At 48.5% G+C, this 23,210-nt stretch overlaps 1 long non-coding RNA gene across 1 annotated transcript in view; it reads right to left on the minus strand.

Moving 5' to 3' along the window:
- Positions 1-398: 398 nt before the first annotated feature.
- LOC109382624 (uncharacterized) overlaps positions 399-23,210 on the minus strand; it is a 45,476-nt gene continuing 22,664 nt past the window's right edge. The window contains exons 2-3 of the long non-coding RNA XR_002123951.1: positions 1,885-1,941; positions 399-1,637 (exon numbers count right to left, since the gene is read on the minus strand). This is a non-coding gene — a long non-coding RNA (uncharacterized LOC109382624). The remainder of the gene's footprint in view (positions 1,638-1,884; positions 1,942-23,210) is intronic.

The raw sequence follows: 23,210 nt of genomic DNA on the forward strand, positions 1-23,210 counted from the left end.
CCTCAGTGCTTGGCTGGTGCCTCGCAGATGGGCATCACACAGCTGGACAGGAGTCTGAGGCCAGGGGCGGATTCCGTGGGAGAGGCAACTTATCTCTCATGGGATTCTATATGAAGCCGCTGGAGGTGAAGTGCTCCCAGGAGCTTCTGGGATCAGAATTTACGATGGCAGGTGGTGATGAGAGGCAGCCGAATGTAGTTTGGTTCTATAAAAAGTGGCCCCATGTTTAACTCCCAACAGGGTAGCCTAAGGAAACACAGCTTACATAACCATGTCCATCTTTGCATATTCTAGTCCAGTCCTCATGTATTCGCACACATAGCAACCACAGTGTATACATTTCTACAATTCGCTTTTTTGAATTTATCACTAAATTACAAATTAGGGGTGGGGGGATAAGGGAGAGGGTTTTCCATGCACGTAAAACATGAATCTCCATCAGTGGTTCTCAACAGGAGGCAATTTTGTCTCCCAGGGGAACTTTAGACTATGTCTGGAGACATTTTTAATTGTCACAACTAAGGAGGTGATGCTGCTGGGTAGAGGGTAGGGGTGCTGCTAAACATCCTACAATACACAAAAGAGCCCCCCATCACAAAGAACTACCTGTCTCAAAATGTAAATGTTGAAAACCCCTGTTCTCTAGGGGCAGAGACCTGAAAGTAAGTAATTATTTGAGTAATTGTAGGATACACGCAGGGAAATTAGTGGAGGAAAATAAGAAGTTAGGGAAAAGTCCAAAGAGCCCGGATTTCATTCAGTGGGCAACGGGGAGTCACGAAAAAATTTCCAGCAACAGAGATGGAGGACCCAACAGCTGACTCTTGAAGTGTTGGGCTTGTCTGTCTAGTCAACACCATTAACAAAGATACGGCACACCAGAGGAGACTCTTTGGGGAGAAACATGCTCAGGTGTGGACACTGCGAGCGTTCCTGGGAACACAGCACCAAGTGGCACTGCTGCAGAGGCAGGGGGATGTGAGCTGGGGTCCAGGACAGCGCTCAGCTGGGGATCAGCTGGGTGGCGACACACTGCAGCTGCCACAGTGGGTGCTATTGGGAGGAACTGAATGTATAGAGAGGGGCATGGAGGACTCTCAGATGAGGACCCTGCAAGGGCAAAGGAGAAGGCTGATCACAGAGGCTGGCACAAACAGTGCCACAGAGGCCCAGGGTGCAGTGAGGCCTCAGGAGGGTGGGGGAGGCAGGTCAAAGCTGCAAGATGGGAAAGGGAAAGAGAGCCGAGGAAAGGTGATCCGTGCCCTCCACCGGGAGAGGTGGGACTTGAACTTGGGTCTGCTGGCCCCAGTCCCGGGGCTCTTCCCATGGGCCACATCACTCTGCCTCAAAATCATGCGGATTCATGAATGGCCCTCTTGTTGGCCACAGGCCGGCTGGCTGGAGCTGCACCGTTGCAGACACAGAATGACAATTAACAGCAGCACAGAAGGAGTCTGGTGTCACAGGGAAGCGTTCTTCTCTCTTCCAACACGAGCTGCAGGACTGCTTCTGCAGCAGACTCTTTACGTTAAACAAATAAATGCTGCTCACCTCCTCCAGCGACGTTCTCGGTAGTGCCTCCTCAGTGGTGAGCTGAGCTCCTGGCCAGGGGGCTGCTAGCAACCTGATTTCATGAGCTGCAGATGGCAAATAAACATTGGAAGGGATGCTCAGACTGTCCAGTGATTGCAGAAATGCCACTTGAAACAAGCACAAGACGTTATCTCTCCCCCAGCAGGCTGACAAAAATGAGAAAGCTGGATAATACCCTGCAATAGCAGGGATGTATGGAGTGGACGCACATACACTATAAGCAGAAGGGAAACAGTGGAGGGTACAAGCCTTTAAGTGGTTACCACCTATCAAAAATATAAATGTACTTACTCTTTGCTCTAGCAATTCCTCTTTCAGGCACCTGTCCTAGAGAAGGTTCATTGCAACCTGTAAAGTTAAGAATTTAGAGATAAATTAAATGTTCATCAGTAGAGCATGACTTTACTGTGGCATATCGGTACTGTTGTACGTAGCTGTGAAGAGGAATGAGGCAGGTCTCCACGCTGATATGGAAAAAAAGGGCCAGGATTTATTTTGAAGTAAAAAGAGCAAGGTGAAATTGTGAGGCAATATGTATAGTATGACTCATTGCTGTGTCTGTATTAATATTTATGTGTGTGCCCATAGAAATGTATATATACGGGAAGATACACACCAATCGGTTGATAGTGGTTACTCCTTGAGGGGACCATGGGGGAAGGGAAGGAAAGACAGGTGACACTTTTAACTTGGTGTACTTAGGTGTTGTTTGCATTTTTACAACCACGCTGTGTCACTTGTGGGATTTAATGCCTGGAAAATGGCATTCCCAACTTGCTCACCTTCCCCCGGGGTTCCAGCTCAGGACTGGTAACCATGGCACAGAGGCTCCCTGGGAGAGGAAACACCGTAGGGCTGCTCCCAGGACACAGCTATCATTCCTATTACTGTCCCTGATGGATGAGCCGCAAGCCAACCTTTGGTAGGTTAGAGTTGCTCACAGCCACCTGGGTACAGGTGGTCTTGCTTCTCTCATCCCCATCTGCCTGCCCAGGTAAAGAAGGTAGCAGCCTGCAGGAGCTGCATTTCTGGAGGCAGGAGAGGCTAGTAAGAGGGAAGTGACTCCCGGGGCGTGTCTCTTCCTATAGGAAACAGCACGGGATGAGGATTTGGGGCCAGGGGCATACCCACACTTAACAGTTAAGTGTGACCATCAGCCTCATTCTCGGAGTCCAGTCTGGCCCTGGGACTGGCAAAGCTAGGGGCATTCCAGGCTCTGAACCTTGAAGCTCTCAGGCTCACTTTTCCGAGTTCTATCCAGCATGGCTTCAGACTCACACTGGGAAAACATAACCGACCATTCTGAAGCGCGTACTCTGTACCAGGCAGGCTTCTAAGTCCTGGCTGCAAAGTGTGGCCTGAGGACCAGCAGAGTCAGCATCACCTGGGAGCTTGTTAGACTTGCAGACTCTCGGGCCCCATAATAGATCCCAGGTGATGTATGTGACAGTAAAGCTTGAGAACCACTGTCCCTAGTACTTGGATCTATGAACTCAGTTAATCCCTTAACACCCCTCTAAGTGCTATTATTATCACCCCCATTGTGTGGACAAAGGTTAAGTAACTTGCTTAGATCACCTGGCTAGTCATTCCTGTAGGTAGGGTTCTGCTCTTAGAGCCCACATTACTATCACCACAGCACAATGCTGACTGTGTAAGAGCATGGAGAATAGCTTTTAACTTTATATCTAGCCAAATAGCAGAGGGCTTAGGACACGAGTGAGGAATACAGTCAACTGCACTGAGATTGGCTTGATAAAAAACAAAACAAAACAAAAACATGTTTCAAAACAACAGAACAGGAGACCAGAGTCATGGTTGCTGGGGGCTAGGGATGGAGTGGGGTCAGAGTGGAGGGTGGGGGTCACTGTGGGGACGGAGCTGTTCTGTGTCTCAATTGTGTCATTGTCAGGGTCTTGGCTGTGAGATTTTACTACAGTTTTGCAAGATGTTGTCACCGGGGGAAACCTGGCTCAAGCTTGTAGAGGCTCTCTCTGTATTATTTCTTACAACTGCATGGAATCTCAAAAAGTTTTTAATTAAAAAAGAAAAAAGCCTTCTCCATAGCTAAAAATTTCCAAGCTCAGGACCCAACTGAATGAGCCAAAGTTAAATTTTATACATATGGACCAGAAGTGTGCTCCGATTTAAATAGGCACAATTAAAGGCCTGAAGAGTGAGGGGAGGCGACCAATACCAAGGGCAGCTCCAGACCAAAACCATTTGTGCTTCGACACTTCATTCTCCCTCGTTCCAGGATCCTGGCTTAATACACACACACACGCACACACACGTGCACACACGCACACACGTGCATCCCTCCCACAAACACTGCCTGTCTGTGAGTCATTTAGAAGGAAATAACCTAATAAAACAGTATTGATGGAAAAGAACAAAACATGAGGGCTCCAAAGTGAGGGGCCCATTCCTGGCTTGCAGCAGACAAGCATCCTCTTGGCTGGAGTTGACGTCTAAGAGCAAAGAGCCAAACCAGCATCCTGCTCTTCACAGTGTCTTAGGAAGGGATGTGTCTGGTTGTTACAGTGCAGACTGAATAATGGCAGTTAACAGCCTGCAGAAACATATGGCCAATGGTGAACCCCAAAGATCTTGTGTGTGCGTGCATGCATGTGTGTGTGCATGTGTGTGTGTGTGCATGTGTGTGTGTGTGTGTGTGTGTGTGTGTGTGTGTGCCGCTTAGCTCACACCTCTGATTAAAACGAATGGTTGGTTCAGGTCGCCTGAATTAGGCATTTGTGTAAAAGACCAGAAGGTTCTGTAGAGAAGACAGGGCTTCCCTGGAGGTTGCTTCTTCAGGCTAATGCATTCCTCCAGCAGGGTGTTGCCCATGGCAGCCTGCCTGTGGCACAAACCAGGCAGTAGGTGTTGCCAACACTACCCCCTAGGACACACAGCAGCTCTTCATTTAGAGCACAGTAGGGCCTGTTGGGCGACAGGGAACCCTAAAATGAGGGTCAAGATTGCCCACATGCGGACTTGCACGCCAGTCAGTGTGATGGACATCTCCCACGCTGACCAATGTCAGAAGCCAGCACTTGGACTCTCACAGACATCCCAATACAGAAACCAGTGTGTGGGACCCCAGGAAGCCACCATGTTGCTCGCATGCTGTGTGGCAACTGAAAAGACAGGCTTTGTGTGGGTGGTCACTCCCCAAGCACCCAAGTAGAGGCCGTGCTCTGTGGTGATGAGTACTGGCAGCCAGGAGGCCAGTACCAGCCTTTCTTCTTTCTACCCCTTCTCTTTCTATTTATGTGTCTGCTATTTCTTCAGATCTCACAGGAAGATGCTGTTTAGCTGAAGATTTTATTAATTCCATCCCCATCACTGGAAACATCCAGAAGAATGATCAATGAGATCTGCCATGGCCACCATCTAGCCTTAACAGGGGACTTTAACTTTGCCCACTGCCAGCCTTCCATGAACACGTGCCACCAGCGCTGTGCAGCCTCTCTCTGTCCTGCATCACTTGTCCGGATCCAGAGCGCCCCACTCCCCAATCTGTTTCTAATCCTCCCAGCATAGGACCTCCTGCCTCGTCTTCCTGCTTATGCTCTTGTTGCAGCCCACTTGAGTGATTTCGGCCTGGTTTGTTCATCACTCTTCTCAGCACATGGCCCCTGATACAGAGTACCTATTCAATGAGCAGTTCCCGGAAGACTAACCGTCTAAGATGGAATCTCAGAACTGAGGCTCGGTCCTCCTTCTCTTGCTTGTAGCTTCGCTCTCTGACCATAACTTGTATGGCCCATTGGCAATTCTGGAGAAATTCCTCTCTTTCTTCAGAGCCCTAAGACCTCATCTCTTCTCAGCATAGCCCCTCCCCACGTTCACCTCAGTTCACGGAGCAGGAACAGACTTGCAGCCCAGGACTAAGTCCATACAAGCTGAAGTCAGTCTAAAAGCCGTCCCTCTCCAAGGCCTGAGTGACAGCCCAGCTGCTAAAGACCATAAGGTGCAGCCAGACACGGAATCCTAATGCTACAAGTGGTTGAAAGCTCATGGGTGAGAAATTCAAGGCTGAAACTTTCTGGAAAGGGCACCAGGGAGAGAAAGACCAAAACTCAGAGCTACACGCCCAGTGCCCACACAGCCCGAGGCTAGGTGAAACAATATCCCAGCACTATTCTCTGTATATGCAAAGGACAAGGAAGCTGACTGGTGGTTTTCTTTATCCCATAGCTCATGCCCTGATTATGGCTGCCATGTGCCACAAAAATACAAAAGAGTTTGCATTTCACAAACATTTGACTTTCACAAGTCTTACATTTCCCACAGAGAGCTCTGCTCTGTCAGCATTCTGAGAAATATCTTTGATCAAACCTGGGCCTCAGTTTGGTCTCTACAGTGGAAAAATACACTGAAAGGAAAGTTCATGCATTTGGATGTTGGCTCCAAACTTTAACAAGCCCTGGTCACCTGCTCATCCAATGCACCTTTTCTTAAAACTCAATGGTGACAGAAATAAATAACAGGATTGGACAACAGAAGTGGCTGGCCTCAGCATCGCCTTTACAACACACCCTCTGAAGAGGGCATCCACCACCAGAATGATTCCACATGCCCACGGAGGAGAGGCCATGCTCACAGGCCCCTCAGGACATGTGTCTGAGGGACAAGAAAGTTGCCAACCCTGGGATGAAGGGTGTACTCCTTTCCAAGGGCTGCTGTTACAAGTACCACAAACTGGATGGCTTAAAGCAACAGAAATGTATTGTCTCACTATTCTGGAGGCCAGAAGTCCGACATCAAGGTGTCGGCAGGAGCATGTGCCCTCTGAGATCTGTGGGGAAATTCTTCCTTGTCTCTTGCTACCTTCTGGTGGTTTGCTGGGAATGGCAACCTTTGGCATTCCCTGGCTTGCAGCTAGCTGTCTAATTCCAATCTCTGTCACTGTTGTCACATGGCGTCCCTCTGTATCTCCATGTCTCCATGTCTCCTCTTCTAGGGGCCCTCCCTACTCCAGTATAACCCCATCTTAATTTAATTAACTACATCTGCAATTACTTTATTTCCAAATTAGGTCACATTCTGAGATCCTGGATTTCAACACATCTATTTTGGAGGGGACACAATACAACCCATAACAGAGAGGGGATGGTCTTCAGAGCTAGAACATGGTGGTGGCCCAGGGGTTCTACGACTGGCAAGGTTCAGTGTCCTGGGAGCATGACAGGAAGAGAGCAAACCTCTGAGAGAAACAGCTCTGTGGGGAGGCGGGATCCAGGACTCAGCGCCATCAGCCTTAGTAGCAATCTGAAGCCCACGCGAGGCACAGACGTACAACACTGCCTGACCCAGAGCCCGTGGGCTTGGATGAGGTGGCCATTGTAGTCTGTGGAGCAGCACGCCTTCCCTGGGAATACTGCCCGGTGAGGTCCTGGGAGCTTTCACAGCCCAGAGTAGGACACAGATAGGGCAGGAGCCCCAACGTGACCGAGGTCAAATCCTCCAACACCAGGCTCCAGCTTTAAAGTCAAGATTATTTTGATTTTGAATAAAATTACTGTAAACACAGTTCTTAAACCCCGCTAACACAGTGGTTGCAAACTTATGGTACATTTGCACATTTACAGGCGATAAGCATATTCCTCTGCCCATAGTCACACTCATTTTCATGCACTGCACGAACCAGCCCTCAGGGTACACAAGACATGTGTCAACGTGGCAAACGGGGTCAAAAATGACAGAAAGAGGCCAAACACAGATGTCAATGGGGAATAATGATGAACCTGGAGAAAACATTGTTGGTCCAGATCCCCTCCCCTCCAAATCCTTGCAAAAAAAAAGAAAAAAAGAAAAAGAACATTAATAAAATAAAACTCCAAATCCCGTGCCAAACTTCACAGCCGTGGAAAGGATGTATGAGGCTGAGCAATCTGTGGACAGCATTTCTCGGCTGAAATTCTTGAAAGCTTGTAGTGCTCAGGCCAAAATGCTCTGGAAACCAAGTTCTGTGGAAAATGCAAACTTTATGAATTGTACATGTAGCCACAAAGCCAGCTCTGTAGCTCTGAGTGAAAAGATTTGCACAGAAATCTGTCCCCACACTGAAGACCACCAGGGCTGATGAGGAGCAAACCACGGGTCCCAGAGAGGATGGGGAACTCACTTAGCCTTGTGGGATTTTCTTAGCAAACTCCTGAAAATGCAAGTGAAGATCTGGGCTGAAATTAGACTTGAGACAAAGGGCCCACTTGCCTTTGCAGGAGGGGATGTGCCTGGAGACGGAGCACCCAGGAGGGCGAAATGAATCCTTTTCCAGCTACTTACCCTCTTTGTTCCTCCCTCTTCCCATCTGCGTGACGGGCTCATAATGGAACTTATCTCTTGGGGGAGCTGTGAGGGTAATACGAGTGAATCTACGTGAAGGTCTTAGAAAGTGCCTGACCCATCAGAACAGCCAACTGAAGTCCTCACCTGCAGCCAACACTCCAGGATAGCTGGATTTTCAGAATCTCTCCCCTAGGTTGCGGCTCTTCCAGCACCTCTCCTAAATTTTCAGGTTTTACTTTATAGATCTCAGATTCCCTTTCCCACTTTGTCTCCAAACAACCTATTCTTAATCTGGAGAGCTTCCCGCTCACTGTCATAGGATCTAAGGACAGGAAGGGCCCTCCTCGGTCCCTCAGCTTCCGCCCCTGCCCCAAGGCAGAGCTCTGTTCACACCGACTGCGACAGATGGTTGTCGTTTCCAGACAGGAAGTATTTATCGAGCATCCACTCTGGGCCAAGCCCTGTGCTCAGCGCGGCTAGGAACACACGCAGAAGTGGGGCAGGCTGAGCTCCTGCAGCCGATGTGGGAGAACTGGAAACTCAGACAGGATTGGATGCTGCAGTCTTAGGGCAGGATTCCTTCTTCTCTGGAAAATCTCCGGTTTTACTCTTATGGCTTTGCAACTGATTGAATGAGGCCCACCCACATTATCAAGGATAAACTCCTTTTACTTAACGTCAACTAATTGTAGAGGTTAACCACATCTAGATTAGTGTCTGACTCAATAACTGGCTACTGTAGCATAGCCAAGGTGACATATAAAATGAATCACCACACACAGGTTCATTTGTCTTTGCTCTCCCCACTTCATGTTCGGCTTTTCTTCCTGACCACCAGCTCTGAGATCTATAGCATCTTCAATCCCACCATGAGATGCAGAGAAAATAGCTTCCCAGGAACTTCTTCATCGGCTCCCACAATTGCATTAGCTCTTCATCCCTATTATAAATCTTTCCTTCCATTTCACTCCTAATGGTAGGACTTGGTACCTTGTCTTCCCATTCCAATTTATTCAATTTATGTGCTCTTGGGTGCCATCCGTAGGGAGGTGCCACACCTCAGAACTTGCTTCAGAGTTACCTGAGAGGATGCCAGGAAGACTATTCATGTAAAGGTGCCTTCCTGGTAGCACTGCACGGTGACACTGCTGGAGAAGCTGCTGCCACCACCACTAGAAGATGCTGCAGCACGCTTACAGGAACCAGGAGCTCAAAAAGCAACCTGTCGTGCTGGAGAAAGTGCACTCTTCAGGAGCCTGGCAACTGAGACAGACCGGGACCAGGAAGAGGAAACCTCTTCCTCCTCCATGTCCCTTCAGGGTTTTCTAGTGATCAGACTTAACGTTATACTAGCTGGCAAAGAAGAAACATTTACAAAGCCCATGCCAACCTCCATTCCGACAGAGCCAGCCAAGAAGGGTGACGTTGGGGCTGACAAGCCATACATTTGATAACTAGTACAGCCCATTCCTGTGGCCACTCAACTACCACACACACATTTCACACACATTTGAACTTCTATATAACAGGGAAACAATGCTATATTTCTACCTAATAACATACAACTATCCTCCTTCTAAGTGAAGAACTTCTCACGCTATCCCAAATGAAGAGACACACAGTGCTATCAGTCATTGCATCTATCACTGCAGCTATGTTAATTACTCCTCGAATCCATCACAGACCTGCTGAATAATCTATTACTTGAAGACTGAACTGTAAAGTTAACTTTCAATGACTGCATAGGAAATAAAAAACGGAAAGGAGGGAGAAGAAATTAGCATATACAAAGAAATGCGCACACACAAAAGAAACGAGAGAAACATGCAAAGCTAGTACAAGTCCTCTCTGATGTAATTGCTCTTAAGGTCATAATTGAAATCTATGGTTTCTTTCCTCCACTCACCATCCAGTCCTCCCCCACGCTCGTTCAGGGCCTTGGCTGGCTGGGGTTTTTTTACCTGGTGAAGCAACTGAAACCTTAGTTCCTAGAGAGTCTGAGTCCTCAGTCCCCTGCCTGGTTTGTGCTTGTTGTAGTTTTCTGGGCATGGAAGCATGAAGGGGGACCCCAGAGAGTCCCCTGAGGTCCAGAAACTGTCTCCCTCTCCTCCATTGTGTAGCTGCAGCCCACCCACCCCTTTGTAATCAGGATCAATCACCCTAACCAGTAACTTCTTTTTTTTTTCTTTTTTGGTTCAGTGGCATAAAAAGCCCAAAGTGGCAAGGTCTCACTTTTCAATTTAGTGGAATCACAGTTGTAGCCCCTCGGGGATCAAAACCTACAAACCAGCGAGGCTGGAGCAAACCTGTGTGTGGATTATGGGGCACAATAAGAAGAGACGCAATTCCCATTTATACCCCTTAATTCCTGGACCCATGTATTCTGTCTATGGGAGGCATCGCCATATTGTGGTCTTGGATTCAAAGCACGTACTATGGCCTGTAAGACAGAACTCCATCCTTTCAGGATGTTGTCTCACAAAAAGTGCAACAACTAACTGAGTCTTCAGAAAGTCACGCACCTTCCCATTAGCCTCTTCCAGTTCACGGGGTATACGGTCAGACCAGTTAATTCCGTGGGGTGGGCACTGGCCCATTAGCGCTTCCTTTGTTGGGAAATGGGCTGCCTGATCAGGAGCAGTGCTCTGGGGAACGCCATGATGGTGGGCAAGGCATTCTGGGAATCATGGACGGTGGTGCTGCAGATGCACTATGTGCAAAGAAAGCAAATCCATACCTATAAAATGTGTCTGTTCCAATGATGACAAATCTCCCCCTTCTTCATGATAGAAGAGGTCCAATGTAATTAACCTGCCACCAGGAATGGTGTCAGATCAGGGGCTCAGCGTCAGTCTCTGCTGTAGGCGGATTAGGCACCCAACAATAGCATCAACCAGGACAGCTCCTGTGGTGGGAAGTCCAAGCTGCTAAGCCCTGCACAGCCTCCATGGCTCCTCTGCTTCTGGGCCCACTGAGTGAACACTGGGGTGGCTGGGGAAAGAGGCTGACAGAGGTCTACAGAGCATGTCATTTTGTCCACCTGATGATTAAACTCTACAGTGGATGCCCTTTAGGCATTTACATGGGACACAGATATCTTCGCAGTTTGTGCCCATTCTGAGGGAGGCTCTTCCTTGGACCTTCTTGTCACTAATCTTCAGTCATGTTCCTTCCACGTCCTTGACCATCCAGCCAAGCCATTAGTAACTGCCCATATTTATGGCCATCTCTCATTTCACACTAGTGGACAACCAAGTGTACTGCTCAAAGTTCTGCCCACAGGGGTCCAATCAGGACATAAAAGCCACACAGTAATTCAAACAGAAAAAAATAATCATATAAAGAATTATTAATAGGGGATTGGAGTAATAGGGACTAGGCTAGTAAGAGTTAAAGAGAACTTTAAAGAATGCAGTGATAGCAGATACGGGGAGCAGCCACTACCCTAGAGCTGAGATAGCGCCCTCCTGCCCAAGGAAGAGCCCCCCCCACCCCAAGGACTGGGGTTCAGACCTCAGAGAGGGCACAGCCATGGCTCACTGGATGGCAGAAAAGCCACTAGATCCTCACTGGTGGGACTTGCCAGTAATCTGCCCTCTGAAACGTCAGGAGAAGGTGTCTGTAGGGAGGTGCCATAGCTCAGAACTCACTGTAAAGTCACTTGAGGGAGTGCCAGAGGAGACCACTCACAAAGAGGTGCCTTGCTGGTGGCATCACATGGGAAAACTGTCAGGGAAGATGCTGGGGGAAGCTGCTAGCCACAGGGCATTATAGGAGCTCAAGGCGCCACTTCTGTAGGCAGTAGTGAAAGGCGGCCCCGATAGGAGCCTGGCACAGCAGACACCATGTTCTCTCAGGAGAGAGCATGCTCTGTGGAAGCCTGGTATGTGAGGCTCACAAAAACCAGGAAGAGAAAAGTCCTTCTTTCTCCAGTGTCCCTCCAACAACCTCCATTGGCAAGGCTTAGATCACTAGCATCATGCCAGCTGGCAGAGGAGAAATATTTACAAAGCCCACCTCCATCATCACAGAGCAGGTACGGAAGGGTGGTTTGGGAGCTGAACGGCAATACACGCAACTGGCATGGGGAGTGGGTCTGGTTCTAGCAGATGGGGTCAGCGAGGAAGGCAGGGGGCAGACCACATGGCAGTGCATTATTCTACGTAATAACCGAGCGGATACTGCTCTTTTCAGGAGACAGGGCGAGAGTAACTAGGAAAGTGGGAGGCAGAATGTGAGCTTCCCCCAACCTCAATAAGATGATGAGTTTAACCCAAGGGTAGGGACCGGCTGAGTGTTCTCAGGTCTGTTCAACCCCAAGCAAACCACCCTAACAAAGCCACTCCTGTGGGGCTGATGAACTGAGCACCTTCTCTGGCTTCCCCAGAACCTGGGCAGAGCCGGGCTAACAATAGGTGTTTATGTTGAATAACTATCAGTTTCTTTGAAAGAAAGAGTTTTCCTGCTCCTGTGCTTTACCCCAGGGTCAACCTTTGGCCCTGGAGTCTTCTTTCTCGGAGGGGGCAACTTCCCCATTGGACCCCGGCTCTTCTGAGAACTCACTGTGTGTCTGAGGCCCCTTCCACCCCATGTGAAGGAAGCATCATCCTCAGTCACTGTCTCCTCAGCCCTGACCTCTTGGATGCTGGCAAGGTCCTTCCGTCCTCATGACTAAGCAGGTTTGATGGCGCTGGAGATGGAGAGGGGAGTGGAGAGGAGGGGCGGTCCTTGACATGTCTTGGTGCTGGTTCACAATTTGGGTCTGACCTTTATCCTTTGTAAACCAGACTTTTAGAAAGAGAAACGGAGAAGCAAATAGTCCTCTGGGATCTCTGGAACTTTGGGTTCAGGAAAAGAGAGGTCATATCTGATCCCAGTACTCTCAATCTTCCAGTATCTCCAAGTTATGACCTCCATTTAGTAAACATCTCAGTTCAGGGTTCACTAAGTGAAAAATGTCTTGGACAAGGAATATTCCAAGAGATCCACAGCCTTCTCCAAGGTCCCTGAGACCCTGGATGAACTGCTCGTAAATGTTCTCTTTTCTCCCTTCCTCCCTTGCTTCTCTATTTCGCTCACCCTTCACCTCCTCTGAATAAGTGGAATCACATGTGTACAGAGCCCCTGCCTCGGTGGCCAGTATTCTCAGAGCTTGGCTTCCAGGGGGGTCCTGGGGCTCTGCCCTAGGAGCTCACATTCCATCCAGCAGAGCAGAGTCCCGTCCTGTAAGAGTAGCGTAACTGGGACAGCAGCTGATGAAGCCCTGCTTCTCAAACTCTAATGAGCATAGGAATCACCTTGGTATCTTAAAATGCAGATCCTGATTCTGAAGGTTCAGGGAGGGCCCAGGGAATCTGCATTTCTCATAATTCCAAGTGATGTCAAAGCTGCCAAGCCACGGACCATACTTTGAGTAGCAAGGTTGTCTGGCTTAGACAACCAAATGGACACAGAAACTCACAAGTTCAGAGGACACAAGCCTAGAAGTTGGACAAAGCTTCACAGAGCTGCTGGTACTGGGGCTGGGAATCAATAACCAGGAGGTTGTTTTGGAGGGTGGTACGGGGCTGCACCCAACAGTCTACAGAAGAGGCAGCACCTTCATTTCCTCCTGCCACAACCACTGCTCTCTCAGACCCTGCCTTCTGACCCATCCCCACCCTCCTCCTGCTCAGCAGGCCCTACTTCCAGGAGTTGGATCAAATACGTAATGTATGTCAAGGTCAAGTTCCTCTTCCCACTCTGGTTCCTTCTCTGACTCCTGAGGGCAGGGGAAGGACACTCCAGTAGGAACTCCTGCCTACGCTCTCCTCCAGCAATTATAGGCCAACTGGAACAACGGGACTACAGGAAATATAAATACACATATTTGGAGGAAATATGAGCAATCACAAGAAAAGGATAAAAGATGAGAATGACCTCTGACAATGACTGGGGAAGTGGGTGGAGGTGGGAAAGGCTCCATGAATTCACTCTGTGTTTGAATGAGTTCCTGGGGAGCCGTGATTTTTAGCTTCTTAGTCAAGAGTCTGGCATTTAGCTGCATGGATGTCAGGCTTAGTCCAATGGGCAAGGCTTGTCACTCCTAGGACGCTGACGGGTACACACAAACAGTCCTCTGTTCATCCTGCCCACACAACCATCCGACCCCAAACCATCCCCTACTCAGGACACATAGCCAAGCAAATCCTACATGTATATCTTTGATGCCAGCATCCCCCACTCATTCAACCTCCCCTCTCAGCCCAGTCCTTTCTGGCTTTAGAACCTTAGCTCCATGCTGTTATATCTGCCAGGGATTCCCTACCCCCACTGGCTCCTCCTAACCCTTCAAGTCCCAGAGTAAATTCACCTCTGCAGAGTGGTCCTCCCAGACCACCGTGTCTGAGTCAGCCCTCCACCATCATCGGGGCCCTCTGTCTGGCCTGTCACCACTTCCTCATCTGTGGTTCACCTGTTTATGATTTTTCTCTCCTGCCAGGCTCCAGCCACCAAGTCAGGCACAAGCACTGTACCCACTGGACACTCAACACTCAATGAAGAGAAGAATGAAGCCCTATAGACTCATGTTCTTCTCACAAGGGGTTCCCCAGCCAGTTGACACCAGGTTGCTCATGTACAGCAATGTTTTTCTAACTTGTGTTGTTTAGCCACAGAACTTCTTCTCTGGCCTAAAGCAACCTTATCCCAGAAACCTGAAGGCCCCCACCTAGTGGCTCCTGTGGATGCTATGGTTGCCAGACATCCCAGGATGAGGGCCACTCACAGGCCAGAGCTTGGCTTCCATTGCCTCTGCTGCATTTTCCCAAAAGTTGGTTAGCTGGGGACCCTATGCCCAGTTGTTGGGCTCTGAACAGAATTCAAAGCTGGCCACAGGGAGTCCACAGGACTCTCCTTGCGGGGAGCTGGGAGGTCAGGTCGGCAGGCTTCAAACCCTTGTTCCTGGGAGAGAGCTAAACTGTTACAACAGCCGGCAGAGAAGGAGGTGTCCAGGCTGCTGGTTTGCATCCGCTCGGGGCAGCCATGGTGAAGTCCTCCAGACCTCCAGTGCAAGGGTCCCTGGAAGACCGGCTCCCACCCTTGCATTTTCCTGCCTCCCCATGCTCTTACTGCAGTCCTCACCCACAGGCACCAACAAAAAGGGTCTTTCTGAGGACTGTTTACATTCTTGCCATTTTTGCCTGTATTTAGACTTACCAAGAAAAGCATCTTAAATATTTACAAGCAATCATCGGTCCTCATGGGTTACAAATAAACTTTCCTATAAACCAGTCAACTTCAGAGTCTCCATCCCCCAAGACTCATAAACCCTCAGAGCTGGTAGGTCCTTAAAGATCCCAATGTCCTTGTTTTATGGCTAGAGAAACCGAGGCCCCGGGAGGGGCAGGGACTTGCCCGAGCTCACAGGGCACTTAGTGGCATAGCTGGGGCTGGAGCACAAGATCCCTGCCTCCACAGCCCTACGTTCCCATTTCATGTGTGAAAAATCTGCGCTCACCACCACGCTGCCTCCTAGGCATGTGGTTCCAGCTTTTAAGAGAACAAACTGATTTGAGGTTTCACAATATGAATGTGCTTAGGGTTTAGAGAAGGAATGTGTGTTAAGTGTATGTACATTCTTGGTCGTCAGCCATCCCCCAGCGCCAGGCAGGCTGGTTGCCTGATGTGAGGGCCCTGGGACTCAGTGTGTCACGGCGTCTGCTGTATAACTCCAAAGCACAGGCCCCCAAAACTCTCAGACTGCAGCGTGTTTCTACATAAAAATGCCAGGCCTGAGAGGCTGCCCGAGAGCAGGTCCTGAAAGAGGACGTCAAGGACCTGTCCTCTCCAGCCAGCACAAGGGCTGAGGGTCTATACTCATGAGAGGTTGGGGACCACCTACCCTTCCTAAGTGCCTCAATGAACCCAGGAATAGAGATCCCTGCCGGGGTGCCTCATTTCAGGTGGATAACCATCTCTCAGAGCCCTCAAAGGCATGAAGCCAAAGAGGAAGGGTCTAGCATGAGACCGGAAGGCGCCACACAGGCCCTAAGCCCTCTGGTCCACCACCTGTCCCTCTTCACCACCACAGGCCGACAGGAAATTGAGCAAGGCTCTTTGTAAACCTCTGCAGTGGGACTTCCTAGCAGGGCTCTAAGGGCCAAGGCCTATTCCAAGGAGTCAGGTTTCAACAGAGGCTGGGGGCCAGGGGTTCCCATCACAGGGCCTTGTTCTACGGAGCACACTGGACCCTGCACTGGCTTGGTTGGGATAGGAGAAAGGGATGAGGCTGGCTCGGGAGCCTCTGGAAGCCAGAAGGTGACCTGTTCCCAGTCATGGCCCCGCCGCCTGCCCCTGGGCCTCCAAACCCAGCAGCCCCCTCTACATATGTCCTAGTCTCCGTCCACCATAACGCTGGGAGGCTGAGGGTTGGTGGAGCTCCAAGGACTGCGAGCTTGGACCCTAATGGTCTCCGAAAGCACAGAGATTTTAGGCAAGATGTTTTTAGAGCAGTCATTGACTGCATTCCCAAACTCTGGTTGTTCTTGGCCCCGGGCATGACTGTGCTGTGTCTGAGACGAGAGAGCATGCTGCTGCTAATCTCAAGGGTCTACAGGCCAACAGAAGAAGTCTAATAAGTCTAAATGTGATGTAGTGCCCTGGGTTGGATCATGAAACAGAAAAAGGACACTGGTAGAAAAACCAGTAAAATCCAAATAAAATCTTGAGGTTAGTTAATAGTAATATATCAAAGTTGGTTTCTTAGTCATGACAATTGTACCATAATTATATAAGGTGTTAGCATTAGGAGAAACTGGATGAGAGGCACATGGGAACTGTCTGTACTATCTTTACAACTTTTCTGTAAATCTAAAATTATTCCAAAATCACTATATGTCAGTCCTGGGACTGAATGCTTTCCATGCATTATTTCATTTTAATCCCCCCCAAAACTCTATGGCGGCTGCAATTATAATCTCCATTTTACAGCCGAGGAAACTGAGGCCAGAGCTGCAGACAACCTGAGTCTAGGCAGGCAGCCGTTGGCAGCTCAGAGGTCACCAGCACTTGGAGGAGCAAAGACCAGGCAGCCTCCTGCCCTACCCCGTGTATAGAAGGACTGTTGGGTTAACTCACTCAGTGCAAATCCAAGTCCACGTAAAAGCGAGTGACTTGCCACAGGCCCCTGAAAGGTTCGCTGGGTCTTCTGAACTCCGTGCAGAGCCCACCGGGGAGGACTCTTCCTCTGTGTGCAGTGTCAGCAGTGACAGCCGCCACGCCGGCCCTCCCTGCCACATGCAAATCCTTCCATGGGGAAATTAAAGTCCTTCCTATTCCCTCCTCAAGGGCCTAGGAACACAGTCCTTGGAAGCTTACTAAGGGAAAATTCTTTCTTCCTTCTATTTATACAATTGTTTTCAGGGCTTCAAACACTTCCCAGGGCCCTTTCACACAAACAGAAAAGTTGCAGCTATTCCCGAGTGTCTGGTTAAGCCTCAGGCCCTTCATCCATCTCACCGCCAGACCGTGCCCATCGAAAGCCCATGCCTTCCTCACCCCTCCCTTAGCCCTGAACTTCACTGCCAGGCATTGCTGTTCAAGTCATGGGGTGAAGGAGAAGGAGACGTTCTCGCGCTCTCCCCAGCCAGCCTGCTAGCTGACATGGACAGAGAGCAGGTCACTGCCTCAGAGCTTTCTCCTTCCAGCATCTATGCTGGAAATATGAATTCTGAGCAGCTACTGGTCAAAGAGGGGCTGCTGACGAACAGACAAGCCCATGGCGGGAAGAAGGGGGTTTCCTTGTGGGGCTCAATGGTCTCTGCTCTGCCCTCAATTTCAGTCGTGAGCAAGGAGACCAGGCTGGCCTGTGTTTCCTGAAAACACTTCTCTGAGAAGAGGTGTGATCACAGACAGACCTGACAGAACTCAGTGGACTCAGAGCAAACGTGTCACAGCAACTCAGGGGGGACTGGAACTCAACACATGTGTCAGGCTTTGCTCTGAGTGGCTCAATCAAGCTCATTAGGAAAAGCTTCCCATTTCATCCTCAAGCTTTTAACCGCTTCCTAGTAGAGACTCCAGTGAGCAAGGCCGCAGCTGAGAGGCTGATGGTCGCTTGGGGGTGTTTCAGGCTCAGTGAATAATTATGTGAACAAAATAACACAAAGTGATTGCCAACAGCTATTAGACCTGTGAAAAATAACAGTGGAAAACTCAGTTGACTGGCTATCAAAGGGCCCTTACGGAAAGGAGGAAACCAGCTGTGGCTTAACATCTGTAAACTTAAAACCCAACGCGAAAAAAGGGAACAACCAAAGGAAAAACTGTCCACAAGTCCTTACCCGCGGAATTATATCAAGGCTCCCGTATGCCATTAACTGGCCACGAGTTGGTTTCATTCTAAACTGGGGTGCACCTGAGCAGTGCAGAGGCGGCCTTGCAGAGGCCTTGGCTGCAGGAGTGGTGATAGAGCAAAAAACAGGGAAGCTTATCCCAGCTGCCTCCAAACACAAGTTATTCCCTTCAGAAACTGCACTCTAATGAGCGCCTTTCCCGGTGTGTACACCCAGCCCCTTCTGTCAACTGTAATGGCAATGGAAGGCCCTGGGAAAGGTACCTCCCTGGAGGTGAAATCTGCACCAGGTGACAGCCTCACAGTCAAGGTGGCCTCCCAGGAGTGAGGATGAGCACGATCTTCATTTCATCCTCTAATCTCGTGGGAAATGCCCCATGTGTTGTGCAGAGAGCATGGCTTTGGAATTACACAGACCTGGGTCTGAGTCGTAGCTCCTTCTTTCATTAGCTAGGTGGCCTGGAGGAGGTGGCTTAACCACTCTGAGCTTTAGTTTCCTCATCTGCTTTGCAGGGCCATGGTGAAGACTAGAGGTAATGAACATAAAGCCTCCAGCATGGTGGCAGCTATGCAGACAGGCAGAACAAATGCTGGCTTTTTCATGAATATTAACAGGTGATACTGCCGTGCATAGGCAACCACCTGTGCACCTGGAGTTTATCCGGTATTGCTATCAAATTCTCACGGCTCTCACTGTCTGCTTCACAAAGTCAGACCTCCAGCATCTCAGGTGTCTGAGTCACCTTCCACCACCTTCTCTCACAGATGTCAAGTCCCCACTGCACCAGACTTCTTCTCCTGGACTCACCCTGACACTGTGACACCTTTGCTAAGTCTGGTCCTCCACTGGGGAGTTTTTCTGCCCATTTACACTTGTTGGGATCCCATTAGTCTTCCAAAGTCTGTCTTATGAGGGGTCTCTGGAGAGCCGCCCTTAACCTCTTTTATCAGAACAAACACCCTGGCCCTCCATAGCATGGTTTTATGGGTACTAGCCATTGCTTGTCCTAAAATCTAGATTAGGCTATCTGTGTTCTCTAAGATCAGTCCTCTGGCTCTAGTAAAGAGCGTGGGCTGTTCATTTGCTGGTGGATGGTCTTCGTCAAGTTCCCTAACTCTCTAAGCCTCAGTCTCCTCGCCCATTAAACGAGATGACAATCATAGTGCCAAACACAGAACTGTTGGGAGCATGAAATACAATTATGCAGGTGAAGGTGCCTGGCAGCCCTTAGCCCATAAATGCTGGTTGTTGCTCTGAGGACTTGTGTGAGGAAATAAGGTTGCTGGCTCACTGGCCTTGAAGCTCCCCAAGGCCAAGAGCTAGCTCGCCCCCACAGAAAGAACATGGCCGCTAGCATGAGCAGATGAACCACAAATATTGGCCGAATAGGACTGGACTTTTCCCTTGGGAGAGTTAACCCTTTGAAGGCTGAGTTCATGTCTGTCCTGACCTCTTGCGACAGAGCTGAGGGGGAACAGGGGGCAAGTCGGCTTTTCATCAGCACTGCAGGCGAGTGGGGCCCAGGTGAGACAGGTTACAATGGGAAGTGCCCTTCTCTGCAGTAATGGGGCCGCCTCAGCCCCCCCACAACCCTGAAGGTTTCTCCAGTCTCACCTCCTGCCTTCCAAGCCCAGAAGAATCCATTTCTCTCCCACACCCACTCCCAGCTTGAAGGTTCTTCATGTCGGAGCAGCTGAGTGATATTCTGATGTGGTCACCATAGAAGCGACTAGGAACTCAGGTTGGTCATCTCTTCAAGGGCCTCTGTGTTTAGCCCCACGTTGGGCAGGACCACAAATACACAAGGAACTGGGCTTCCTTCTCATGAAGGCTGCAGCTGTTCTCGGCTTTTCCCCACCGCCCGTCGGGAAACAATGCAGAAACATAATTGAGCAGCTGTGGCTGTAAAAAGAATCTGCTTCAGAACAGTACGACGTGTCCAGCAAGTATGTACTGCAGACCGGGTGGTGGGACAACTAATACACATGATGGGAGATGAGTCTGCTCAGCACCCCCCAAACTGTTCTCTGTCTGCCTCCTTGCCTGTGTGTGGGGGTTCAGGACGAGCTGTGCTGTCCCCTCTGACTCCCACTGGCTTGGAGACCCTCCCTCCCTTGGAACTTGTACGTGAGACAGTCTCTCGGCACCATGGCGGAGATCATAATGATGTGCTCAGTTCTCTGGCTGCCACCTGGGCCCCTGCTCTTTTCTCTCTACCCTTGAGCAGGTACCCACCAGATGCCACCCTGCAAACATCAGGACCTGTCAACAGAGTTTTCATCCCATCGTCAGGCCCCTTCATGTCCTGAACCCCTTGCGATGGTTTCTATAAGCGTGTATAGCTAGGTTTGGCCAAACCACTCTTGCACACGTGTTGTTTTGAAAGATTAGCACAGAATCCAATGCACTATTTCTCTTGGGTTCCTCTTCCAAGCCAACAGAGAAAGAGCTGTTTCCAAAAAAAATAACACATTATTAAACCAATGAATAAGAGCCAAGAAAACAATGTGGCAAGCATATTTATTCCAAACAGCTTGTTCAGAATGCAAGTTGCAAATATGTCTCATTCCACCAGGCTCTTTGAGGAACCGTGCTGAAGACCTCTTACAGCCAGCAGAGCCAAGAAAGCCAGTGGTCTGAGTGGTCTGAGCCCTGCTCACAGGTCAGGGGCTGCCTGACGCTGTGCACTCCTGGGTTCTCTCAAATCTGGGGAATTTGCTCCATGCCAAAGGGCTCACTCCCAGAGCCCTGCTACCTCTCACACCTCCAACTTGAGAGCAACACTCCCTCATCCCATGCCTTTGTCTTGGGAGTGGCCATCTGGCCCCAGTCAGCAGCACCATACAAGAAGCTTCCCTCTAAACAAAGCCAACTTCCCCATGAAAAGAAAAAACACAAACACCACTGTGACAGCCTCCATTAATGGATGTCAGAACTGGCCCTCAAGTGAAGGTCCAAACCAATTTGATTTATGAAAACGAAGCAAACTTTCCAGTAGGTTTGGCACATCCACAGCACTGGAGAAAGGCCTTAATTATACTGCCTCTGCTCATTAAATAGATAAGATCTTAGCAGAGACAAGCCATGTTTTGTCTTCAGGAAAAAAAAAAGTAAATCCATCTGGCTCCATATTTTACAGTCATCAATAGCCTGAGGCCGTGTGAAATGCCCAAAATTTTTATCTTCCCAGATCTGAGGGTGGAACAGAAGCAAGACATCAACACGAGAGCTCTGGGGTTGGCAGCAAGGTGATGATGGTGAGGTATTGGAGCATTCCTGTCTCTGCAGAGCCCCAGAGTCAAACACTGCACATGGAGCAGATGAGACGCCAAAGCGTAAGCTAACGAAAAAACAGCCCTGGAGTTTATCACAGAAATGCCTCCTCTTGGGCAATCAATCGAAAGGAGAGTCATAGTCTTAGTGGTTCAGCTGACCCCTCTCCCAGGCCAGAAAGGACCAAAGCTCTCTGGGGACGAGCCTCTGAGTGGCCTAGGGCTTCTCAATGAGGTCACCACAGATACTGACTAGAGGGTCGGTTGTTATTAATGAAAAAACTTACTGTGCAGGCAATAGAGTTCTAGCACCCATGGGAAGCCTATCATTGTTCAAATGAGTCCCTTGACGGAAACATTGCTTTCTATTGAATCTCCTTCCAGCAGAAGCCCCATACTCAACACGCTCAACAACCAGAGGAAGAACAACTCTGTGAAACTCAGAAGAGTTTCTTCACGAAGTTACCTTCAGTCCTTGGATCGCGTCTTCCTTCTGTAGCCTTATTCCTTAAGAGGTTTCACTCATCCAAATATTTTAGACAGCTTATAAAATCTATTTCTACATCTAGATCTCTATGACAGTCCTCTTCCTCGAACCCTAGGTTTTAAACCCATTGCAAACTTAACATGTCCCAAGCCTTGTGCCCTAGGATGTTGCTAGATTTATTTATTAATGCTAGTATTTTTTTCCTGTAGGTTCTTTAGGATTTTCTACATACAAGTTCATGTTGCCTGCAAATAAATATAGTTCTATTTCTTTCTTTCTAATTTATATGCATTTAATTTCTTTTTCTTGCTTTATCTCACTAGCTAGGACCTCTTGCACAAATGCTGAACAAAAGTGGTGAGAATGGACATCCTTGTCTTGTTCCTGATCTTAGGGTAAAACGATTCTGTATTTAATGATCAAGTATGATGTTAGCTGTTGGTTTTTTACACATGCCTTTATAAGGTTGAGGAAGTTCCATTCTATTCCTAGTTTTCTGAGAACTTTGATTAAAAATGGTTGTTGAATTTTTGTCAAATGCTTGTTACATTTATTGAAATGATCATATGGTTTTTCTCCTTTGTTCTTTTAATAAGTGAGTTGCAATGATTAATTTTTAAATGTTAAACCAAGCTTGTACTCCTGAAATAAATCTCAACTGGTCATAATGTATAATACTTTTTTATATGTTTCTGGATTCAATTTCTTTATATTTTTTTAAGGATTTTTTCTGTGTGTCTATGGTCAGAAGGATATTGGTCTTTAGTTTCCTCTTTCATAATATTTTTGTCAGACTTTAGTATCAAAGCTATGTTGGTCTCATAAAACAAGTTGGAAATGTTTCCTCCTCCAGAATACTTTTCAGAAAAAGTATTAAATTAGTATCATTTCTTTGTTCAATTTTTTTTAACTAATTTATTTTTAAATTATTTTTTATTGTGAAATACACATTTTTTAGAATTAGTTTCAGCTATACAACACAGTGCAATAGTTATACTTTTTACACCTCAAGGTGACAACACCCCCTTCCCCAATCCGCCACCCCACTTCCCCCCACAATATCATACATATCTATTACAATTCCTTTGACTCCACTCCCACACTATACTCCACTTCCCATGACCATATATATATATGTATCTATCTATCTATCTATCTATCTATCTATCTATCTATCTATACACACACACATATATATATGTATTATATTCACTTATAGTTGACATA

Source organism: Hipposideros armiger, unplaced genomic scaffold (genome assembly GCF_001890085.2).
Source record: "Hipposideros armiger isolate ML-2016 unplaced genomic scaffold, ASM189008v1 scaffold_66, whole genome shotgun sequence".
Lineage (NCBI taxonomy): Eukaryota > Metazoa > Chordata > Mammalia > Chiroptera > Hipposideridae > Hipposideros > Hipposideros armiger.